The sequence below is a fragment of the Lampetra fluviatilis genome, chromosome 62, assembly GCF_964198595.1.
Source record: "Lampetra fluviatilis chromosome 62, kcLamFluv1.1, whole genome shotgun sequence".
Taxonomy (NCBI): domain Eukaryota; kingdom Metazoa; phylum Chordata; class Hyperoartia; order Petromyzontiformes; family Petromyzontidae; genus Lampetra; species Lampetra fluviatilis.
In genome coordinates this window covers 3,540,898-3,559,345 of record NC_136336.1, presented here as the reverse complement: position 1 = coordinate 3,559,345, position 18,448 = coordinate 3,540,898, and the positions used below count along the sequence as shown (strand labels likewise).

At 44.9% G+C, this 18,448-nt stretch overlaps 7 non-coding genes across 7 annotated transcripts; 2 read left to right on the top strand and 5 right to left on the bottom strand.

Moving 5' to 3' along the window:
* Positions 1 to 6,170: 6,170 nt before the first annotated feature.
* On the bottom strand, positions 6,171 to 6,241 carry TRNAG-GCC (transfer RNA glycine (anticodon GCC)). The gene has a single exon. It is a non-coding gene; the product is annotated as a tRNA-Gly (tRNA).
* An 816-nt stretch (positions 6,242 to 7,057) lies between these two features.
* Positions 7,058 to 7,128, bottom strand: TRNAG-GCC (transfer RNA glycine (anticodon GCC)). Its single transcript has one exon. It is a non-coding gene; the product is annotated as a tRNA-Gly (tRNA).
* Positions 7,129 to 7,351: 223 nt separating this feature from the next.
* TRNAG-GCC (transfer RNA glycine (anticodon GCC)) lies at positions 7,352 to 7,422 on the bottom strand. The gene has a single exon. It is a non-coding gene; the product is annotated as a tRNA-Gly (tRNA).
* A 2,449-nt stretch (positions 7,423 to 9,871) lies between these two features.
* Positions 9,872 to 9,942, bottom strand: TRNAG-GCC (transfer RNA glycine (anticodon GCC)). Its single transcript has one exon. It is a non-coding gene; the product is annotated as a tRNA-Gly (tRNA).
* Positions 9,943 to 14,409: 4,467 nt separating this feature from the next.
* TRNAG-GCC (transfer RNA glycine (anticodon GCC)) lies at positions 14,410 to 14,480 on the bottom strand. Its single transcript has one exon. It is a non-coding gene; the product is annotated as a tRNA-Gly (tRNA).
* Positions 14,481 to 15,017: 537 nt separating this feature from the next.
* On the top strand, positions 15,018 to 15,088 carry TRNAG-GCC (transfer RNA glycine (anticodon GCC)). Its single transcript has one exon. It is a non-coding gene; the product is annotated as a tRNA-Gly (tRNA).
* Positions 15,089 to 15,317: 229 nt separating this feature from the next.
* Positions 15,318 to 15,388, top strand: TRNAG-GCC (transfer RNA glycine (anticodon GCC)). Its single transcript has one exon. It is a non-coding gene; the product is annotated as a tRNA-Gly (tRNA).
* Positions 15,389 to 18,448: the final 3,060 nt, after the last annotated feature.

Here is an 18,448-nt window from a genome sequence, read left to right as displayed (position 1 = left end):
TATGTTGGCGGCCGATATCATTTCGCCCTCTTCTAGTCCGTGGGGTGCTCCTATTGTCCTAGTAAAGAAACAGGACGGGTCCTTGCGGTTTTGTGTCGATTTCCGCCGCTTAAACAAAATCTCGATGGCGGATGCGTATCCGCTCCCCAGGATGGATGAGTCGCTGGATGCCTTGGCGGGAGCGCAGTTTTTTTCCACACTCGATCTGCTTTCTGGATTTTGGCAATTGCCACTCGATAACGAGTCTAAACCTAAAACTGCTTTCCGGACACCTGGGGGCCTTTTTGAATTCAACCGTTTGCCCATGGGCTTACATTCCGCTCCCGCCACGTTCCAGAGACTCATGGAATTGGTTTTGTCGGGCCTCCAATGGGATACCTGTTTGATTTATCTTGACGATATTATCGTTTTTAGTCGGACTTTCGAGGAGCACCTCCAGCGACTGAGAGCGGTGTTCCTCAGGATGCGTTCCGCTAAGCTTAAATTTAAACCGGCTAAATGTTTTCTGCTTCGGGAATCGGTCAGGTATTTGGGCCATATCGTCAGTCGTTCAGGGATCTCGACGGACCCTGCTAAGACGCATTGCGTCAGCTCATGGCCAACGCCAACCTCGGTCACGGAGGTTCGTAGTTTCATTGGTTTTGCCTCCTATTACCGTCGTTTTGTCAAGCAATTTGCCACCATAGCCAAGCCCCTGCACGCTTTGACGGCTAAGGGTGTGAGGTTTCACTGGGGGGCAGAGGAGGAGGATGCGTTCTGCTCCCTCCGTGACGCTTTGGTGCAGGCTCCCCCCTTGTGTTACCCCGATTTCACACAACCGTTTTTGCTGGACACGGACGCCAGCAATACGGGTATCGGGGGGGTGCTCTCACAGTTGGTCGGGGGGGTTGAACGGGTGGTCGCCTACGGTAGTAGGGTTCTTTCCCCCGCAGAACAACGCTATTGCGTAACTCGTCGTGAATTGTTAGCCATTGTGTTCTTTACACAGCAATTCAGGCCGTATCTTTACGGCCGTCATTTTACGGTCCGGACGGACCATGCGGCTCTACAATACGCTATGCGCGTGGCGCAGCCATCGGGCCAATTGTCCCGATGGTTGGAGGTCCTTCAAGACTACCAATTCACGACGATTTACCGCAAGGGGTTGCGGCACTCAAACGCGGACGCCTTGTCGCGGTTGCCGCCGTGCACGGACTGCACATGTTTGTTGGGATCAGCGCGGTGCAAACCCCCGGTCGCCGGCACCCCGGGAGTTGCGCTCGCCGCCACTGACACCCCGGGAGAGGACGCCCCCACGGGGAGGGATTCGCTGTTGTCGTTGCCCCTCATTGAGTGGGGCCGCCTCCAGATGTCCGACAGCTCCCTACTTACGCTGCGTCGGAAAGTTGGCGCTCCCGAACAAGGGGAGGCGCGGGTCGGTTCCTGGGTGTGCAGACAGGGCCTGTTGATGAGGTGGGACAACATGTCCCGGCGTCACGTGCTCGTTGTGCCTGTTGCTATGCGGGGTAGGGTTGTTCTGGCAGCTCATGAACGGCTCATGCATCTGGGTTTTCACAAAACGCTCGCCCTAATCCAGCGAGACTATTATTGGCCGGGGATGGGTAACGACGTGGCGAATATTCTTAAGGGATGCGTAGGGTGCGCCAAAAGGAAACCGCCACCATTGGCAGCTAATCCACCGCTGCAATCCATTCAGGTTTCGCGTATAAACGAATTGGTAGCGTTGGACATCTTGGGGCCCTTTCCGGTTACACCAAGGGGAAATAGGTTCCTGCTGGTTGGCGTGGAATACTTCACCCGATGGCCTATGGCATGGCCGCTCGCCAACCAGTCGGCTGCGGCGGTGGCGGACGCCTTTGTCCAGGGTTATGTGTTGGACAAGGGCGCCCCCGAACGCTTGCTGACGGATCAAGGGAAGAATTTTTCGAGCGTTTTGTTGCGCGAGGTGTGCGACCTGTTGGGTACAAAGAAAGTGCGTACTTCCCCCTACCACCCGCAGACTGACGGGATGGTTGAGCGTCTGAACAGAACGATTACGTCTATGTTGTGCCAACAGGTCTGCGACGATCAGGTTGATTGGGACTTACAGGTGCCGGGGGTACTCGCGGCCTATCGAATGGCCCCTCATGCGGCGACAGGGTTTTCCCCATTTTTTCTTATGTATGGGCGGGAGGCCGATCCGGCCATGGACGTCCAACTGGGGATTTCCCAGCCACGTGCAAAATCTAAATTGGCAGACCACATCAAATTTAATATCGCCAAATTGACTGAAGCGCGGGAGGGGGCAAGGTTGAATTCGCGGTCGCGGCAAATTGCAAACGAGAAATTGCATGAGCGGAGGGTGCATACGCATGATTGGAAACCAGGCGATAAGGCCTGGCTGCATTGTCCACATGCACCGTTGGCTACGTCCCCCAAGTTGTTGAGACCTTGGAGGGGACCGGTGGAAATTGTGCGGGTTGCACGGCCCCAGAGTATACAGATTAAATGGGGGAAACGCCGTTGGTATGTGCACCCCTCCCGACTGAAGCCCTATGCGGCACCGTGTGACCCCGTTCTGTGCCGTGACGACCGGGCGTGTGATGTGACCGTCGACTCGGGGAGGGAGGTGTCGCAGGCTGATCCTCACGTGTCTCCACCTGACCCACCCCCAGGTGCCTCGGGCTTGACGGCTGCTGACCGTCGAGAGCCTGAACCCCGGGGCACGCACGAGTCCTCGATGCCTGGCCGATGTCTTCCTGAACCGCCGGCACCACCGGACGTTCAACCGCGTCTGGTGCCGTACGACGGACCGGCAAGGCGGACTCGGGCTAGGTCTCAACAATTTTCATGAGGACGGTTTTTCTTGTGCTCTACACCGAGCTCGCCCGGTGTTCCCCTCTGCCGGGGTAATGTCCCGTTGTAGGGACGCTCGGAAGAAAAGGGGACACTGCACGAGTCGAAAGAAAAAAACAAATTTTTCCATTTATTTTTTTTGTATACACATTGCTATTGTCACTCGCCGGTTTGTATATATTGTTCTATTGTCGCGGTGGCATTGGTTGAGGGTTGCGGATGGTGGTGTTCGCGTCGTGTTGTGTTGTTAGCTTAGTTGTTGTTCTTGTTGTTGTGTTGTGTTACGGGGCACACAGGGAGGGTTTGTATATTTTTGTAGCAGCCGGGGCGGCTGCGAGCTATGTGGTAGGGGGTGATGTAGTGGTGGTATTGACGTGCGCCGACTGTGACAGTGATGGATCACGGGGCGGCGCGGGGTGCGGGGTTGGGCACGCGTTGTGGGCGTGGTGTGGACGCGCGCGCCGGGAGTGACAGATGACGGGGCGGCGCGGCGTGAGTGGTGAGGCACGATGAGATGTGGGAAAAGAGGATCGTAGCCAGCGCCCGGCGATTGGTCGAATAAGTGGGTGCTCGCAGCGACGTCCGCAGGTGGGGTATAAAGGGGGACGCGCGAGAGCACTCGGGGAGAGTTACCCAGTTGAAGACCCGAAGACGGAGCTGAAGACTTAGTCAGTGGCGTTAGTCGCCGAGTAGCTAAGTGGATGTTAGTCATCCGAGTAGCTCAGTGGCGTTAGTCGCCGAGTAGCTAAGTGGATGTTAGTCATCCGAGTAGCTCAGTGGCGTTAGTCGCCGAGTAGCTAAGTGGATGTTGGTCATCCGAGTAGCCCAGTGGCGTTAGTCGCCAAGTAGCTAAGTGGGTGTTTGTCACCCGAGTGCTAAGTGGATGTTGGTCATCCGAGTAGCCCAGTGGCGTTAGTCGCCGAGTAGCTAAGTGGATGTTGGTCATCCGAGTAGCTCAGTGGGCGTTAGTCGCCAAGTAGCTAAGTGGGTGTTCGTCACCCGAGTACTAAGTGGATGTTGGTCATCCGAGTAGCTCAGTGGGCGTTAGTCGCCAAGTAGCTAAGTGGGTGTTTGTCACCCGAGATACAAAGTAGGTGTTAGTCACCTGTAACCAAGTTTGATGAAAATAAAGAGTGTGTTACCCGTGAAGTCGTCTCCCGCCGAGTTACTACATTACATATATATAATGGTTGAAGAGGGGAAGGGACAAGTACGGCACACTTTTTATTAATATGGTAAGGTGAGGCTTAAGACTAAGAATAGACTGCATAACAAAAGACTGAGCCTTTGTTATGGAGAGGTGCGGTTTGTGACTACGCCTAGCCTACATAACAAAAGTGTGAGAAAAGAAAGAAAAAACTAAACATGGTAAAACAAAACTGGCTGTCTATCAATAACCTGTAATAGTTGTCTGTCAAATGAGATGGTCCAAATAAGTGTAGTTAAATCTTTGGTGGTACTCTTGCCATACGATCGCTAGCAGTTATTTTGTTTAAATGTACGAGTGCTCTCGACTTGTAGAGAACTCCGTTGTTTCCACAGCAGTGGTTCTTCATTACAAGGTCCGTGCGCCTCTGCCGGCCCTTGGTGACCTTTAGCGCGGCCCATGACGTGGCGCCCTCGTCAATACACAGTGACACCACCCCGCCCCTCCATCATCATCATCGTGCTGATGTCATAAACCCACCAATAGTTTCAAATGGTGTGGCGGCACTCACACTGATGATGTCTTATCGGCGAAAGTGGCCCCCCTTCTGAAATTAGTGAAAAACGCTGCTCTGCAGAGTGGTCCAGATGTGGAAGTAATACAATAATAAAAATAAAACATAATAAATAAAATAATGTTTTATTTTTATTATTTTATTACTTCCCTTCTACGTGACTTTACTTCCCTTCTACGTGACTTTACCGAAAGAACCAAGAAGATGAATCCCTGCAGTCACGAAAGCTTGAAATCGAAATTTATGGTCCAGATGTCTTGTGACCCCCCCCCCAATTAATTGGCCCCCTAAAATGTCATTCACCTTTGCATATTTATTTATGTTTTAAATAAGCCTTGCTTAAAATAGTTTCGGAGAATTAAGTCGGGGTCACAAGACATCTGGACCACCGTGTACAACATGAAATCAAACAGTTGTAATATTTTTTTAACTAATTTCTTTATCACTACTTTTTGTGTTTAGTTTGTTGTCCTTCCCCCGCACCTCCGATTAGCACGGTTGGCTACGTACGGTGTGAAAGAAGTTCAACATACAGGAGATACATTTCTCACAATCCAGTATGTCCAGTATGAACTTCTTTCGCACCGTACGTAATTAGGACAACTAACTAAACGCAAAAAAACAATTAGTTCACTGCTTTAGCCCACCGGTGTGTTGAAGCGTGAAACCACAACAATTTACAATTTGAGTACGACGTTTCGCTGGTAATTGCATCCAGCATCATCGGGTAATTCGCCAAAATTCTGGCGAATTGCCCGATGATGCTGGATGCAATTACCAGCGAAACGTCGTACTGAAATTGTAAATTGTTGTGGTTTCACGCTTCAACACACCGGTGGGCTAAAGCAGTGAACTAATTGTCTTTTGTCAACGTGACACTTTTTTACTGATTGGCCGTGTCGGGTGATGGAGGGTTACGACACATTTATAAATAACGCGATCTAAACCCAAAAACGTTGATTATGAATAATATTGGTCGCGAAAGCCTACCACGTGTTAAACTAAACGCAAAAAAGCTGTTCGAAAGAAAAGTTTTAAATCTAGTTGATTTAAAAGTGCATCGTTCCAGTGGCTTCCTAATATTGGAAGGAACAGCGTTCCAGACGGACGCAGAAGCGCATCTGAAAGCGCGCGATGCAGTGACCGTCTTTGTTCGATGGTCAGCCAAAAGTCGCTACGAGTTTGCGTGATGGTTTCTGCCAATCTAATACTGCGGACGTGCTTTTTCTTCACGTATTACAGTATATAGGATTTGACAAATATTCTGCACGATAATAGAATGGTTTCAGAGCACAGGGACAAAAAAACCACCGATTCAAGACTCCCCCACATGTTTAATTAGTTCCTGTCAAAACCTGAAATGTGTGCGAATGGGGCATGGGACCGCCTTGTAATTACACCGAGAGGGAGAAAGTGGAGCACATGGATAAATTATCCAGTAAGTGTACAGTACAAGAAATACCTGTACAGGCATTGGAGTGGCAGCTGGTTGTTTCTGTATTCTCATATATTTAAAACGGAATTGTAGTTATGAAAATCGCTGACATTAATACACCCTAAACTCCAAGAGCTGGAAAGTGAAATAACTTTTTGTTTATATTAAAAAAATATGCTTGCATTGGCCGGGAATCGAACCCGGGCCTCCCGCGTGGCAGGCGAGAATTCTGCCACTGAACCACCAATGCTTCATGTATTACCCTGACTTCTTAAGCGACTTTTAGTTATCGGCCAGGGATGAATGAAACTAAAATCGAATATTGCCCGAACAAAAGACATACACAGGAACATCCTTGGAAGAACAATGATAGACATTTCAGTTTCAACGCAGTTTAAAAAAGTTTCAACGCAGTATACTAAAGTTTCAACGCAGTGTAAAAAAAAGTTTCAACGCAGAAAAAAAGTGTTGCAATCGAAACGTCGTATTCTATTATTTAATTTAATTTATTATTTTATCTTTAGACGTGACTTAACCGAAAGAAACAAATAATAAAAAAAGTTAAGTTGCATTGGCCGGGAATCGAACCCGGGCCTCCCGCGTGGCAGGCGAGAATTCTGCCACTGAACCAGCAATGCTCCACGTAGTACCGTACCTTCATAAGCGACTTTTAGTTAACGGCCAGGGATGAATGGAACTAAAATCGAATATTTCCCGAACAAAAGACGTACACAGGAACATCCTTGGAAGAACACTGACAGACATATCAGTTTCAACGCAGTTTAAAAAAAGTTTCAACGCAGTATAAAAAAAAGTTTCAACGCAGTATAAAAAAGTTTCAACGCAGTATAAAAAAGTTTCAACGCAGTATAAAAAAAAGTTTCAACGCAGTGTAAAAAAGTTTCAACGCAGTATAAAAAGTTTCAACGCAGTATAAAAAAGTTTCAACGCAGTATAAAAATAAGTTTCAACGCAGTATAAAAAAGTTTCAACGCAGTATAAAAATAAGTTTCAACGCAGTATAAAAAAGGAGTTTTAACGTAGTAGATATGAAAAAAAGTTGAGTTGCATTGGCCGGGAATCGAACCCGGGCCTCCCGCGTGGCAGGCGAGAATTCTGCCACTGAACCACCAATGCTTCATGTATTACCGTTACTTCTTGAGCGACTTTAGTTATCGGCCAGGGATGAATGGAATTAAATTCGAATATTTCCCGAACAAAAGACATACACAGGAACATCCTTGGAAGAAAACTGACAGACATTCGAGTTTCAACGCAGTATAAACAAAGTTTCAACGCAGTATAAACAAAGTTTCAACGCAGTATAAAAAAATTTCAACGCAGTATAAAAAAGAAAAGTTGCATTGGCCGGGAATCGAACCCGGGCCTCCCGCGTGGCAGGCGAGAATTCTGCCACTGAACCACCAATGCTTCACGCATCTCCAAGTCCTCGTGAGATACTTTTGTTGATGGCCCAGGAACGATGAGACCAAAGTTTGATATTGTAAAAAGCAGAAAGAGGACTATCCTTGGAATTCAACTGAAACGTAGATTAACTAAAACATTAACATACTATAACGGGTTTCATGGTTTTGAAAACCCATTCATTTTAAACAGAAGCTGAATTCATACACACCAGTGATCACGATGGTTTTTTTTATTTTACATTTTACTTTGCCAAAACTGCAATTAAAAATAATCGAAAAGTTAAAAATATCGCACAAAGTCTGAAGACGTTGCATTGGCCGGGAATCGACTACTGGGACTCCCGCGTGGAATTCTGCCAACGAGCTAACAATTCTCAGCGGGGAGGGTTTTAGTTTGGTTCAACTTTTGTTCAGTGCAGTTATCAGACATTTTAATTTCACATTAAAAAATGTCTTCTACACAATTCTGAAAGTCTTTGCCACCGCGCCCACAGGTTCACCAACATACAACACATTCCTGCGGAGGGAGCTGGTAGTAACGTTGGGTTGCTCGGTCAATGGCCAGGGTCAACGGCGGCCTGGTGTATTCCGCAAATATGCCCGACTGTGAGCGCGGGCACAAGCCGGCGTGAGTAGGTTAAACGTTGAGTTTTATAAGGGCACCACGGGGTGACCAGCCCCTCCCCACCCAGCTCCACCCCTCACACCCCCCACCCAGCCCCTCCCCACCCAGCCCCTCCCCACCCAGCCCCTCCCATTCTTTGATGCACGACGGACGGACACAATAATCCCCTGTTGGCTGGTGTAACCAGGAGGTTACTACCAGTATTATTTTGAACTTGTATCTAATGAATATTTCCAGTCACTGTACTTGTGTCCGCGTTGTTAGTAGGGCATGTAAGAAGAACGGCAAGTCCACATCTTGACAGGCAATCGCCAATGTCGCGAACAGCTAGCCGTGAGAAGCCTTCAGAAGACAGTTTGTGGAAGTTCGCTCTTCCTCCTCCTCCATTGACGGAGCACCCGAATGTGCCACGTCTCCACGTAGGGGGCCGTCCATAAATGACGTCACGTACCTAAGGGTGGGAGGGGGGGGGGTTTGAGAAATGTGACGTCACATCAAAATTCGCAACTTTAAATAAATATAAACAATAAGAATGTTATAACAACACAATTTTTTTTAGAAATTTGTATTTTTAATTATTTGATTATTTAAATTTACTAAGGTCACCTTTTATTTATTCTATGGAGGAGCATTTTGCTTCTCCATGAGAGAATGGAGAAGCATACATTTTGTAATTTTTTGAAATTATAGTTATTAAACATTTTAATGTTAATGATTGTACCAGGGCTTTTCATTCTGTGGAATGATTATGCGATTATTATAATTGTACTCTCCATTTTTCTTCGTTCTACTACAAAGTTTCAAGTATTTTTTTGTTATAATTACTTTTAATATTTGATAATTAGAAAATAATTTAAATATAATATTCTGAACATCTGCAGTTTTAGTTAGACGTTGAATATTTTCAAGTGAATGTTATGCTAAATTTCAGCTTTCCAATGCCTCCTTTTTAATAAATGTTTTCTCCTACAACATCAGAGTGCAGCGCCACATTAAATACGCACTACAATGATAATAGTTTAAAGTGATTTGAAGCATGTTTATTTTTTGTAACGCCATGTGACGAGGGGGGAGGGGGAGGTCAAAAATCGGTCAAAATCGCGTGACGTCATTTATGGACGGTCCCTTACACTCAAATTATTGTCAACTCGTTCTTATTCAATCTGTCTATTTGTGGCCACGTTTCGTTTCAGGAAATGTAAAATAATGCGAATTCCACGAGGCAATGAAAGACAATGGCCGTATTCTCTGGAATAAAACCCTCTTCCCGTTATTCGGGTATTTTAAATCATTTTAGGGGAGATGCGTTTTATAATCGGCCACCAAAAATTTGTAGACGTTTGAAATAAGATTTGCGTAACTTTTGTTTGGGGTGCGTTTTACTTTTCCGGAGCGTCTCACAATCCCGAGAATACGGTAACTCTGCAAGCCACGTGGCTACTCCCAGGATGCAGTGCGGCTCCGCAGCCTGACGTCACGTGATTTAACAAAAAAAAAACTGCGTGTCTCTGATGTTTTTATTTACCATCAGATTTGAAACGGAAACGTATTCGTACACATTGCCCAGTTGTGATTATTGTTACCTGTGTGTGTGTCTGTGATCTCTCTTCCCAGGCAAGTGAAAAAAAAACGTCGCTTGGTGATTGCTGATGCGTTAGCAGCCATGCAAAAAGCACGAAGAAAAAAAAACACTTTCGTCAATAACATTGTGGCCTCAAAATAAAATAAAGGCGATGTTTTGGGGAATTACCCTTCTTCAAAACACGTAAACAGGAGCATTTATTTCCTTTTAAAAAATTAGGAACTTCAAAAAAAGAATAAAACTCGTTGCATTGGCCGGGAATCGAACCCGGGCCTCCCGCGTGGCAGGCGAGAATTCTACCACTGAACCACCAATGCTTCACGTCAACCCCAAGACTTTCCACCTCACTTATGGCCATCGACTTTCAATGTAGTACTTGCAAGCCAGTGTTGATCGCCGGTTCAATCTCCCGGTGCGGCACGGTAGCAATCACATCCGCCAAGTTGGGGGGGGGGGTCCTACTGATGCTCCTGCTGTTGTGGAGTGTCTCATGCAGCCAGCTATGGCTGCAGGGTTTGGTGGTACATGTTGTTTATATTGTTAATTGTGAAAATTCGGTCACAGTTCCTATGATCACTGTTACATTGATTTTATGGCTTTATTTTGGTGATTTGGAAAAGTTTTTTGGTTTGGCCATGCTTGTTTGTTGTAGTACGGAGTTAGTCTGAAGACCTTAATCTAAGTTGTCTTGTGGTTGTTGTTGTTGTTGTTTGAATGGCTCACAGGGCTATACCAAATAACTGAAACTGAAACTCCTTCTGCCAGCAGTGTAATGAGTAAGAACATTGCAGGGGCTGCGCCTTCACCCATACATCGTGTATTCACTGTATTGCAATGAACATGCACGCACAAAACTCAACACTTTTATATACCCAAACATCGTGTATTCATCTTCTTGGTTCTTTCGGTAAAGTCACGTAGAAGGGAAGTAATAAAATAATAAAAATAAAACATAATAAAACAATTCTCACGACGTTTCGGCCACAACGCAAGCAGCCGTCCTCAGGCGAAGAATGAGACATTATCAAGCTAGGAGCTTATATAGGTGTAGCGAGGAGGAGCGCCTTAACAAAAGAATGTGCATATGAAGAGGAATTTTAGCATACCAATGGGCAATGCGTAGGAGGGGGGGCGGAGGAGTTTCAAAGTCCCATTATGCCCATGCATTATGCAGGATCAACAGCACCACGGGGGGGCGCAAGGAACAACGTTAATAAAGGAAAGGAATGTTAATGATATGTAGCTGCATTTACCAAACAACCACGTAGAAAACCAAAGTAAAAACTACATAAAAAACTAAAATATAAACTGATACTTACTATACTCTACAATAAGCTGAGTTACTAACAACAAATAATAAATTACAATTCTACGTCGTAAGAAGTATATAATATACTTCCATCTAAACTTTATTCTCTTAGCATATACAGTACTATATACTGCCATAGATAAACCCAACATTAAATTATATACTGTATTGCTGTAAACAACCCTATACTTTATACATTTTAATATAACACTATGTATTATTCAACTCACCCTAATGTGTATCGAAATGGTTTATTACGTCCTTCCAATGATTGCTAAGCCTGAATCCATCTTCTCGGTTAAAATTGTCTCTGTGTTTGTATATGTGGATCGCCTCATGAACGAATCTCTCATGATAGCCTGGTGAGACACTGCTTAACCAATACATACTTCACCTGGAATGGAACCTTCTACAAGCAAATTGAGGGCACCCCAATGGGCTCCCCCCTATCTCCGGTTGTAGCCAACATCTTCATGGAGAAATTTGAGACGGACGCCATCCAGACTGCCACTCTACGCCCGACCTTATGGAAGAGGTACGTAGACGACACTTTTGTCATCTGGCCACATGGCCGGCCTGCTCTAGACCAATTTCTCGACCACATCAATTCCATACACCCAGCCATCAGATTCACTATGGAAGTCGAAAATGATGGCAAGCTACCCTTTTTGGATGTCCTAATCAAAAGGAGACCTGATGGTTCAATGAGCCACTCTGTCTACAGGAAAGCCACCCACACGAATGCTTATCTAAAACCGGATTCCCACCACCATCCATCCCAGAAGAATTCCCTCATCAAGACTCTATATCATAGAGCCCAATGCATCTCCGACCATGAACACATTTCCAGTGAACTCAAACACGTACGCCAAGCTCTTAAGGCTAATGGTTACTCCGACTACACAATCCGCAAAGCCATCACTCCAACCATTAAGAAGGATCCTGTTGAGGAGCCTTTCAAGACCATCACCTTACCCTACATTGCTGGGGTCACAAAAAAGATCTCCAAAATCCTGATTAAACACAAGATCCAGGTCCGATTCAACACAGTACATAAAATCCGTGATCTGGTACCGTCTGTAAAAGATGTGATTCCAGACATACAGTACCCTGGCGTCTACAAACTAAGTTGCCTCTGTGGTAGCAGTTACATTGGGGAAACCAAACGACACGTCTCAGACCGCATTCGTGAACATAAAGCTGATCTAAAACACGGTAGGACAAACACCTCAGCCGTGGCAGACCACTGTTACAACTCAGTAGGCTCACATGACATTGACTTCTCCAAGACGGAGGTTCTCTGCAAGCCATCTGGCTATCATGAGAGATTCGTTCATGAGGCGATCCACATATACAAACACAGAGACAATTTTAACCGAGAAGATGGATTCAGGCTTAGCAATCATTGGAAGGACGTAATAAACCATTTCGATACACATTAGGGTGAGTTGAATAATACATAGTGTTATATTAAAATGTATAAAGTATAGGGTTGTTTACAGCAATACAGTATATAATTTAATGTTGGGTTTATCTATGGCAGTATATAGTACTGTATATGCTAAGAGAATAAAGTTTAGATGGAAGTATATTATATACTTCTTACGACGTAGAATTGTAATTTATTATTTGTTGTTAGTAACTCAGCTTATTGTAGAGTATAGTAAGTATCAGTTTATATTTTAGTTTTTTATGTAGTTTTTACTTTGGTTTTCTACGTGGTTGTTTGGTAAATGCAGCTACATATCATTAACATTCCTTTCCTTTATTAACGTTGTTCCTTGCGCCCCCCCGTGGTGCTGTTGATCCTGCATAATGCATGGGCATAATGGGACTTTGAAACCCCTCCGCCCCCCCTCCTACGCATTGCCCATTGGTATGCTAAAATTCCTCTTCATATGCACATTCTTTTGTTAAGGCGCTCCTCCTCGCTACACCTATATAAGCTCCTAGCTTGATAATGTCTCATTCTTCGCCTGAGGACGGCTGCTTGCGTTGTGGCCGAAACGTCGTGAGAATTGTTTTATTATGTTTTATTTTTATTATTTTATTACTTCCCTTCTACGTGACTTTACCGAAAGAACCAAGAAGATGAATCCCTGCAGTCACGAAAGCTTTAAATCGAAATCGTGTATTCACTCTATTGCAATGAACATGCACGCACAAAACTCAACACTTTTATATACCCAAACATCGTGTATTCACTCTATTGCAATGAACATGCACGCACAAAACTCAGCACTTTTATATACCCATACATCGTGTATTCACTCTATTGCAATGAACATGCACGCACAAAACCCAACACTTTTATAACAAAAATATACGGTGGCCCTACAGTGGACTGAAAGGGACAATAAGTATAACCCGTAAAAACAAAGTTTTTCACTATAAATCCTTTATATGCGTGGCGGCTAGAGTCCTCTCGTCCTCTGGCTTGAGATGGCTGCCACCTATGGGTCAGATGATTGCATTGCACCATTAAGCAATTGGTAATTAAATATAATATTTTTGTCCTAAAAAGTGTAAAATTTTTGAAAAAATGTTTCACGAACATTCATTGTCACGCACAACGAGTCTGTGTGGAAAATGTCAGCTCGATTGGATCACGGGAAGTGGGTTAAAAAACGACCTAAAGATTTGCACGGTCTTAAGCAAGCAAGCGAACTTAATATAAAAGATTTAAAAATAAAAAAAAAAACTTTTGGCGACGTTTCGGGAAATGCCCCCTTTCTTCACAGCTCATAAACAGAGAGGCCAGATAGATCGAGTGGATGATGAGGGTTGGAGATCTGCACTTAACACCACGATGTTTTAAATGTTGCTTGATGATGTTATTTTCAATTGGCGTATAAATACAGTGGTAGATTTTGATTTAAAGCTTTCGTGACTGCAGGGATTCATATTCTTGGTTCTTTCGGTAAAGTCACGTAGAAGGGAAATAATAAAATAATATAGATATAAAAGCAAAAATTTACCGAAACAACCAAGAATATAATACAGTGGTAGTTAGCTATTTGTACCTAATAAGTAACTTGTAACCCCCTTCAATTACGTATGAAACTTAAATTAATTTATAAAAATTAGTTGCATTACCCGGGAATCGAACCCGCGCAGGCGAGAATTCTGTCACTGAACCACCGATAGCTTCACACAGCTCCATTGCTTATTGAGAGATTTTTGTTGATAACCAGGGATCAATGGGACTTAACTTGAATAAAGCGCAAAGAAAAGGCTCAGCGAGGAACATCCTTGGAATTTAACTGAGACAGAAGGCGCGCACGTGGATTCACTAAAACATTCACAAAATATCACCGGATTTACGGTTAAAGTTGTTTAAATACCCATTAATGTTAAACTAAATCTGTGTTCAATATTTTGTTTCGATATTATTCTCCGCAAGACATGCAACACAAAAAACAAGACTATAATACAAGTTAAAATATACGATATATTTAAAAATAAAAATACCAGTTGCATTGGCCGGGAATCGAACCCGGGCCTCCCGCGTGGCAGGCGAGAATTCTGCCACTGAACCACCAATGCTGCACACAGGGAGTCACCGCTTCATCCAACTACACATGTGGAGTTATTGTGATTTCTCGATTTAAAGCTTTCGTGACTGCAGTGATTCATCTTCTTGGTTCTTTCGGTAAAGTCACGTCGAAGGGATTTAATACAATAATAAAAAATAAAACATGATAAAATACAATTCTCACGACGTTTCGGCCACAACGCAAGCAGCCGTCCTCAGGTGAAGAACAGGTCTGTCGGAAAGACAGCGTCTGTTGTGACTTCCTGTGGAGTTCACCAGAAGTCTTGAACCCCACAATTCAGCAATGGGATTAATTTATTGATCATGGCCAGAGGCTTGTGTTTTTTGGAATTCAGTAAAAAAATAACCGCAATATTCCAAGACAATGTAAATACGAGATAGTGGTCCTTCCTTCCGATATTAATAAGCCACTGGAGATATGCACTTTTCCATCTCGAGGTAAATATTACTCCATGACATCAAATCTCAAATGCTGTGAAACTGACTAGTCAGCAAAAGTGATATAAGAAGCCGTGAAGTCGTGTGAAGCATTGGTGGTTCAGTGGCAGAATTCTCGCCTGCCACGCGGGAGGCCCGGGTTCGATTCCCGGCCAATGCAACATAATTATTTTTTTTATCCTGCGTTGAAACTTTTTTTATACTGCGTTGAAACCTTTTTTAACACTGCGTTGAAACTTTTTTTATACTGCGTTGAAACTGAAATGTCTGTTAGTGTTCTTCCAATGATGTTTCTGTGTATGTCATTTATTCGGGAAATATTCGATTTTAGTTCCATTCATCCCTGGCCGATAACTAAAGTCGCTCAAGAAGTAACGGTAATACATGAAGCATTGGTGGTTCAGTGGCAGAATTCTCGCCTGCCACGCGGGAGGCCCGGGTTCGATTCCCGGCCAATGCAAGCATTTTTTCTTTATATAAACAAAAAGTTATTCTACATTCCAACTCTTGGAGTTTAGGGTGTATTAATATCAGTGATTTTCATAACTACATTTCCCTTTTTATTATATGAGAATACAGAAGCAATCAGCTGCCACTCCAATGCCTGTGCAGGTATTTCTTGTACTGTACACTTACTGGCAGAGGTGGGACAAAGTCATTGTTATGCAAGTCCAAGTCGAGTCGCAAGTCATCAAATTCATGACTCGAGTCTGACTCGAGTCCAAGTCACATGACTCGAGTCCACATCTCATAGGTGGGACAAAGTCATTGTTATGCAAGTCCAAGTCGAGTCGCAAGTCATCAAATTCATGACTCGAGTCTGACTCGAGTCCAAGTCACATGACTCGAGTCCACACCTCTGCTTACTGGATAATGAATCCGTGTGCTCCACTTTCTCCCTCTCGGTGTAATTACAAGGCGGTCCCATGCCCCATTCGCACACATTTCAGGTTTAGACATGAACTATTTAAACATGTGGGGGAGTCTTGAATCGGTAGGTTGTTTTGTCCCTGTGCAGAATATTCGTTAAATCCTAGTGCAGTATAAGTGAGGTGAAAGGTAGATAAGAGTGTGGAGAAGTTAAAATATAAGTGACCGTATCGATAGTTATAGGCGTGCCTACAACTGGTGCAAGAATAGGTGAATAAAGTGTAAGCAGGTGACTTGATACAACGCATCGGTGTGAGTAATTTTTGAAGACACTACACTATAGTAATAGAGCGAGTGCAGAATCACAGAACCGGAATTGATAGCTTGAAAGCATTTAGCACGGGCCCTTGAAAGTGCAGGGCCCGTAGCTGCATATGCCACTACTTTTGCTTCTAGGATAATCCGGCACTGGGTACCGAGGAGTGAGATGTCCGCCCCTGGGCTCATCAGACTACTTCACACGTTCATCGACATTTTCGGAATGCGCCCTGTTCTCAGTCACAACTCAGATGCTAAGCAGAGGGGTTGAGCTGGATTGTGGATTGTAGAGTTCAAGACTTCTGGTGAACTCCACAGGAAGTCACAACAGACGCTGTCTTTCCGACAGCCCTGTTCTTCACCTGAGGACGGCTGCTTGCGTTGTGGCCGAAACGTCGTGAGAATTATTTTATTATGTTTTATTTTTATTATTTTATTATTTCCCTTCTACGTGACTTTACCGAAAGAACCAAGAAGATGAATCCCTGCAGTCACGAAAGCTTTAAATCGAAATTTATCATAGTGTGTTTTTTGTTTGCATTTTGACTGTAACTATTGTGGTTGATGCAGACATGCATCCTTGTAAAAAGGTTTCAGTTTTGTTGCCAGAAAAAATGGGAAAAACCCTATAATTATACTGAAAACAAATATCCTGAAAATTACTCAATAGGGATCACACGCAGCAGCAACATCATCACCCCAACTGCAAAAACTTCGCAGGATCCTCCTGCATAAGAGTCTTGAGACTCAGAATCTTTCCTTGATAAACAATTGTAATAAAAAATAAATATATGGAAAGCCGGCACAATAATTGTTCTATAATTCGATATATTCAGAGTTCAAACTTGTCATTATTCAGAGTTGCGTCAATCCACTGCTGCATGAAAGCCTTGGCATGCAGTGTCAGTCACGGCACTCGTTTGACCATACTTCACCGCAGTGGTCAGTGCGTGTTGATGAAGAGGGTGTCCAGGTTTCTGATTGGACATCCCCTTCCGCTGACGCTAGCCGTGGCCGGGAATCCAACTCGGGTAGCCGGCCTCACAGCAACGCGCCGTTCGCAACATAGACGCCGCTTCAGAATACAAAACCGAAAAAATCATTCCAAAAAACCCTTCGCATACATCCTGTATTTTACAACGTTACATGCACAGTTTGGGTAAACACACGTGACACAACGTAGCCACCCCATGGTCGTCGAAATTCGAAATTGATGAACGCTGGTTACGCCAATACGGTGGCATTCCTTGTGTTCGGAGGGACATTGATCCGGCCCATGTTATCGTCACAGCACAGGGCCAAATACACAAAGACCCACCCCCCCTCGCATAGCCTTCAACTGCAGTTAAGCGAGCAGCACCTATGAAGGCCAACACAGCCCCACGAGGTGGGTGGGTGGCCAACACCACGCCCGGCTACCTTTGTCTCCCCGCTACTGATGTTTACACACCGCGCCAGGTACTCATTTAAGGCCGAGTCGACCTAGGGGAGGCCCACAATCGCTTCAGATATTCGCAACTGCTCTTTGTCGCGAGCAGGACTCTAACTCGACTTGCCGGGTTCATTGCACAGCACGTGAACCACTGCATCGGCGCTCCAGTCGCTATAAGAGCAACAGCCGCAATGCGCCACGAATTAGTGGTGCTGACATCACCACGGCGCTTGTGCCAGGCTAGGTGCACTTCCCCGCAATGGCTATAGATACAAAGACAAAGATCCCCCGTATAGCCTTAACAGACTGTAGGGGCAAGTGCTGTTAGCGAGCACCTATGAAGGCCGGAACGGTACACGAGGGGGTGGGTGGCTAGCACCACGCCCGACCGCCTTTGTCTCCCCAGTGGCGATGTTTACACACCGCACCAGGTACTCATTTCAGGCCGAGTCGACCTAGGGGAGGCCCAGAGGACCGGTTCAGATAATCGTCACTGGTGTTGGCCGTGAGCGGGAATCGAACCCGGGTCACCAGGTTCATAGTGCAGCGCGCTAACCACTACACACACTCACAATGCATGTCCCAACTAACGTTATGTTCCAGTATGAATGATTACAGTGTCATAAATTGGAAATCTGTTAATAAACACAACCATATGCAAACCAAAACATGCTACATTGTACATATATCGTAAGCATCGAGACCTTGATGATGACGCGAATTAAAAATAAAAATGTCAACTGCAGGTTGTTTTTTTTATGCCCTCAAATCATGTTGAGAATCGGACGAATATCTGACAAATCGTTTGGCGATGCCACTGCCGCTTCTGCTGCCGTTGCCACGTTGGCAAGGGTGCGGAGGCACGTGGAGCGAAACGTCGGGCATCACGGTGCGCCCCGT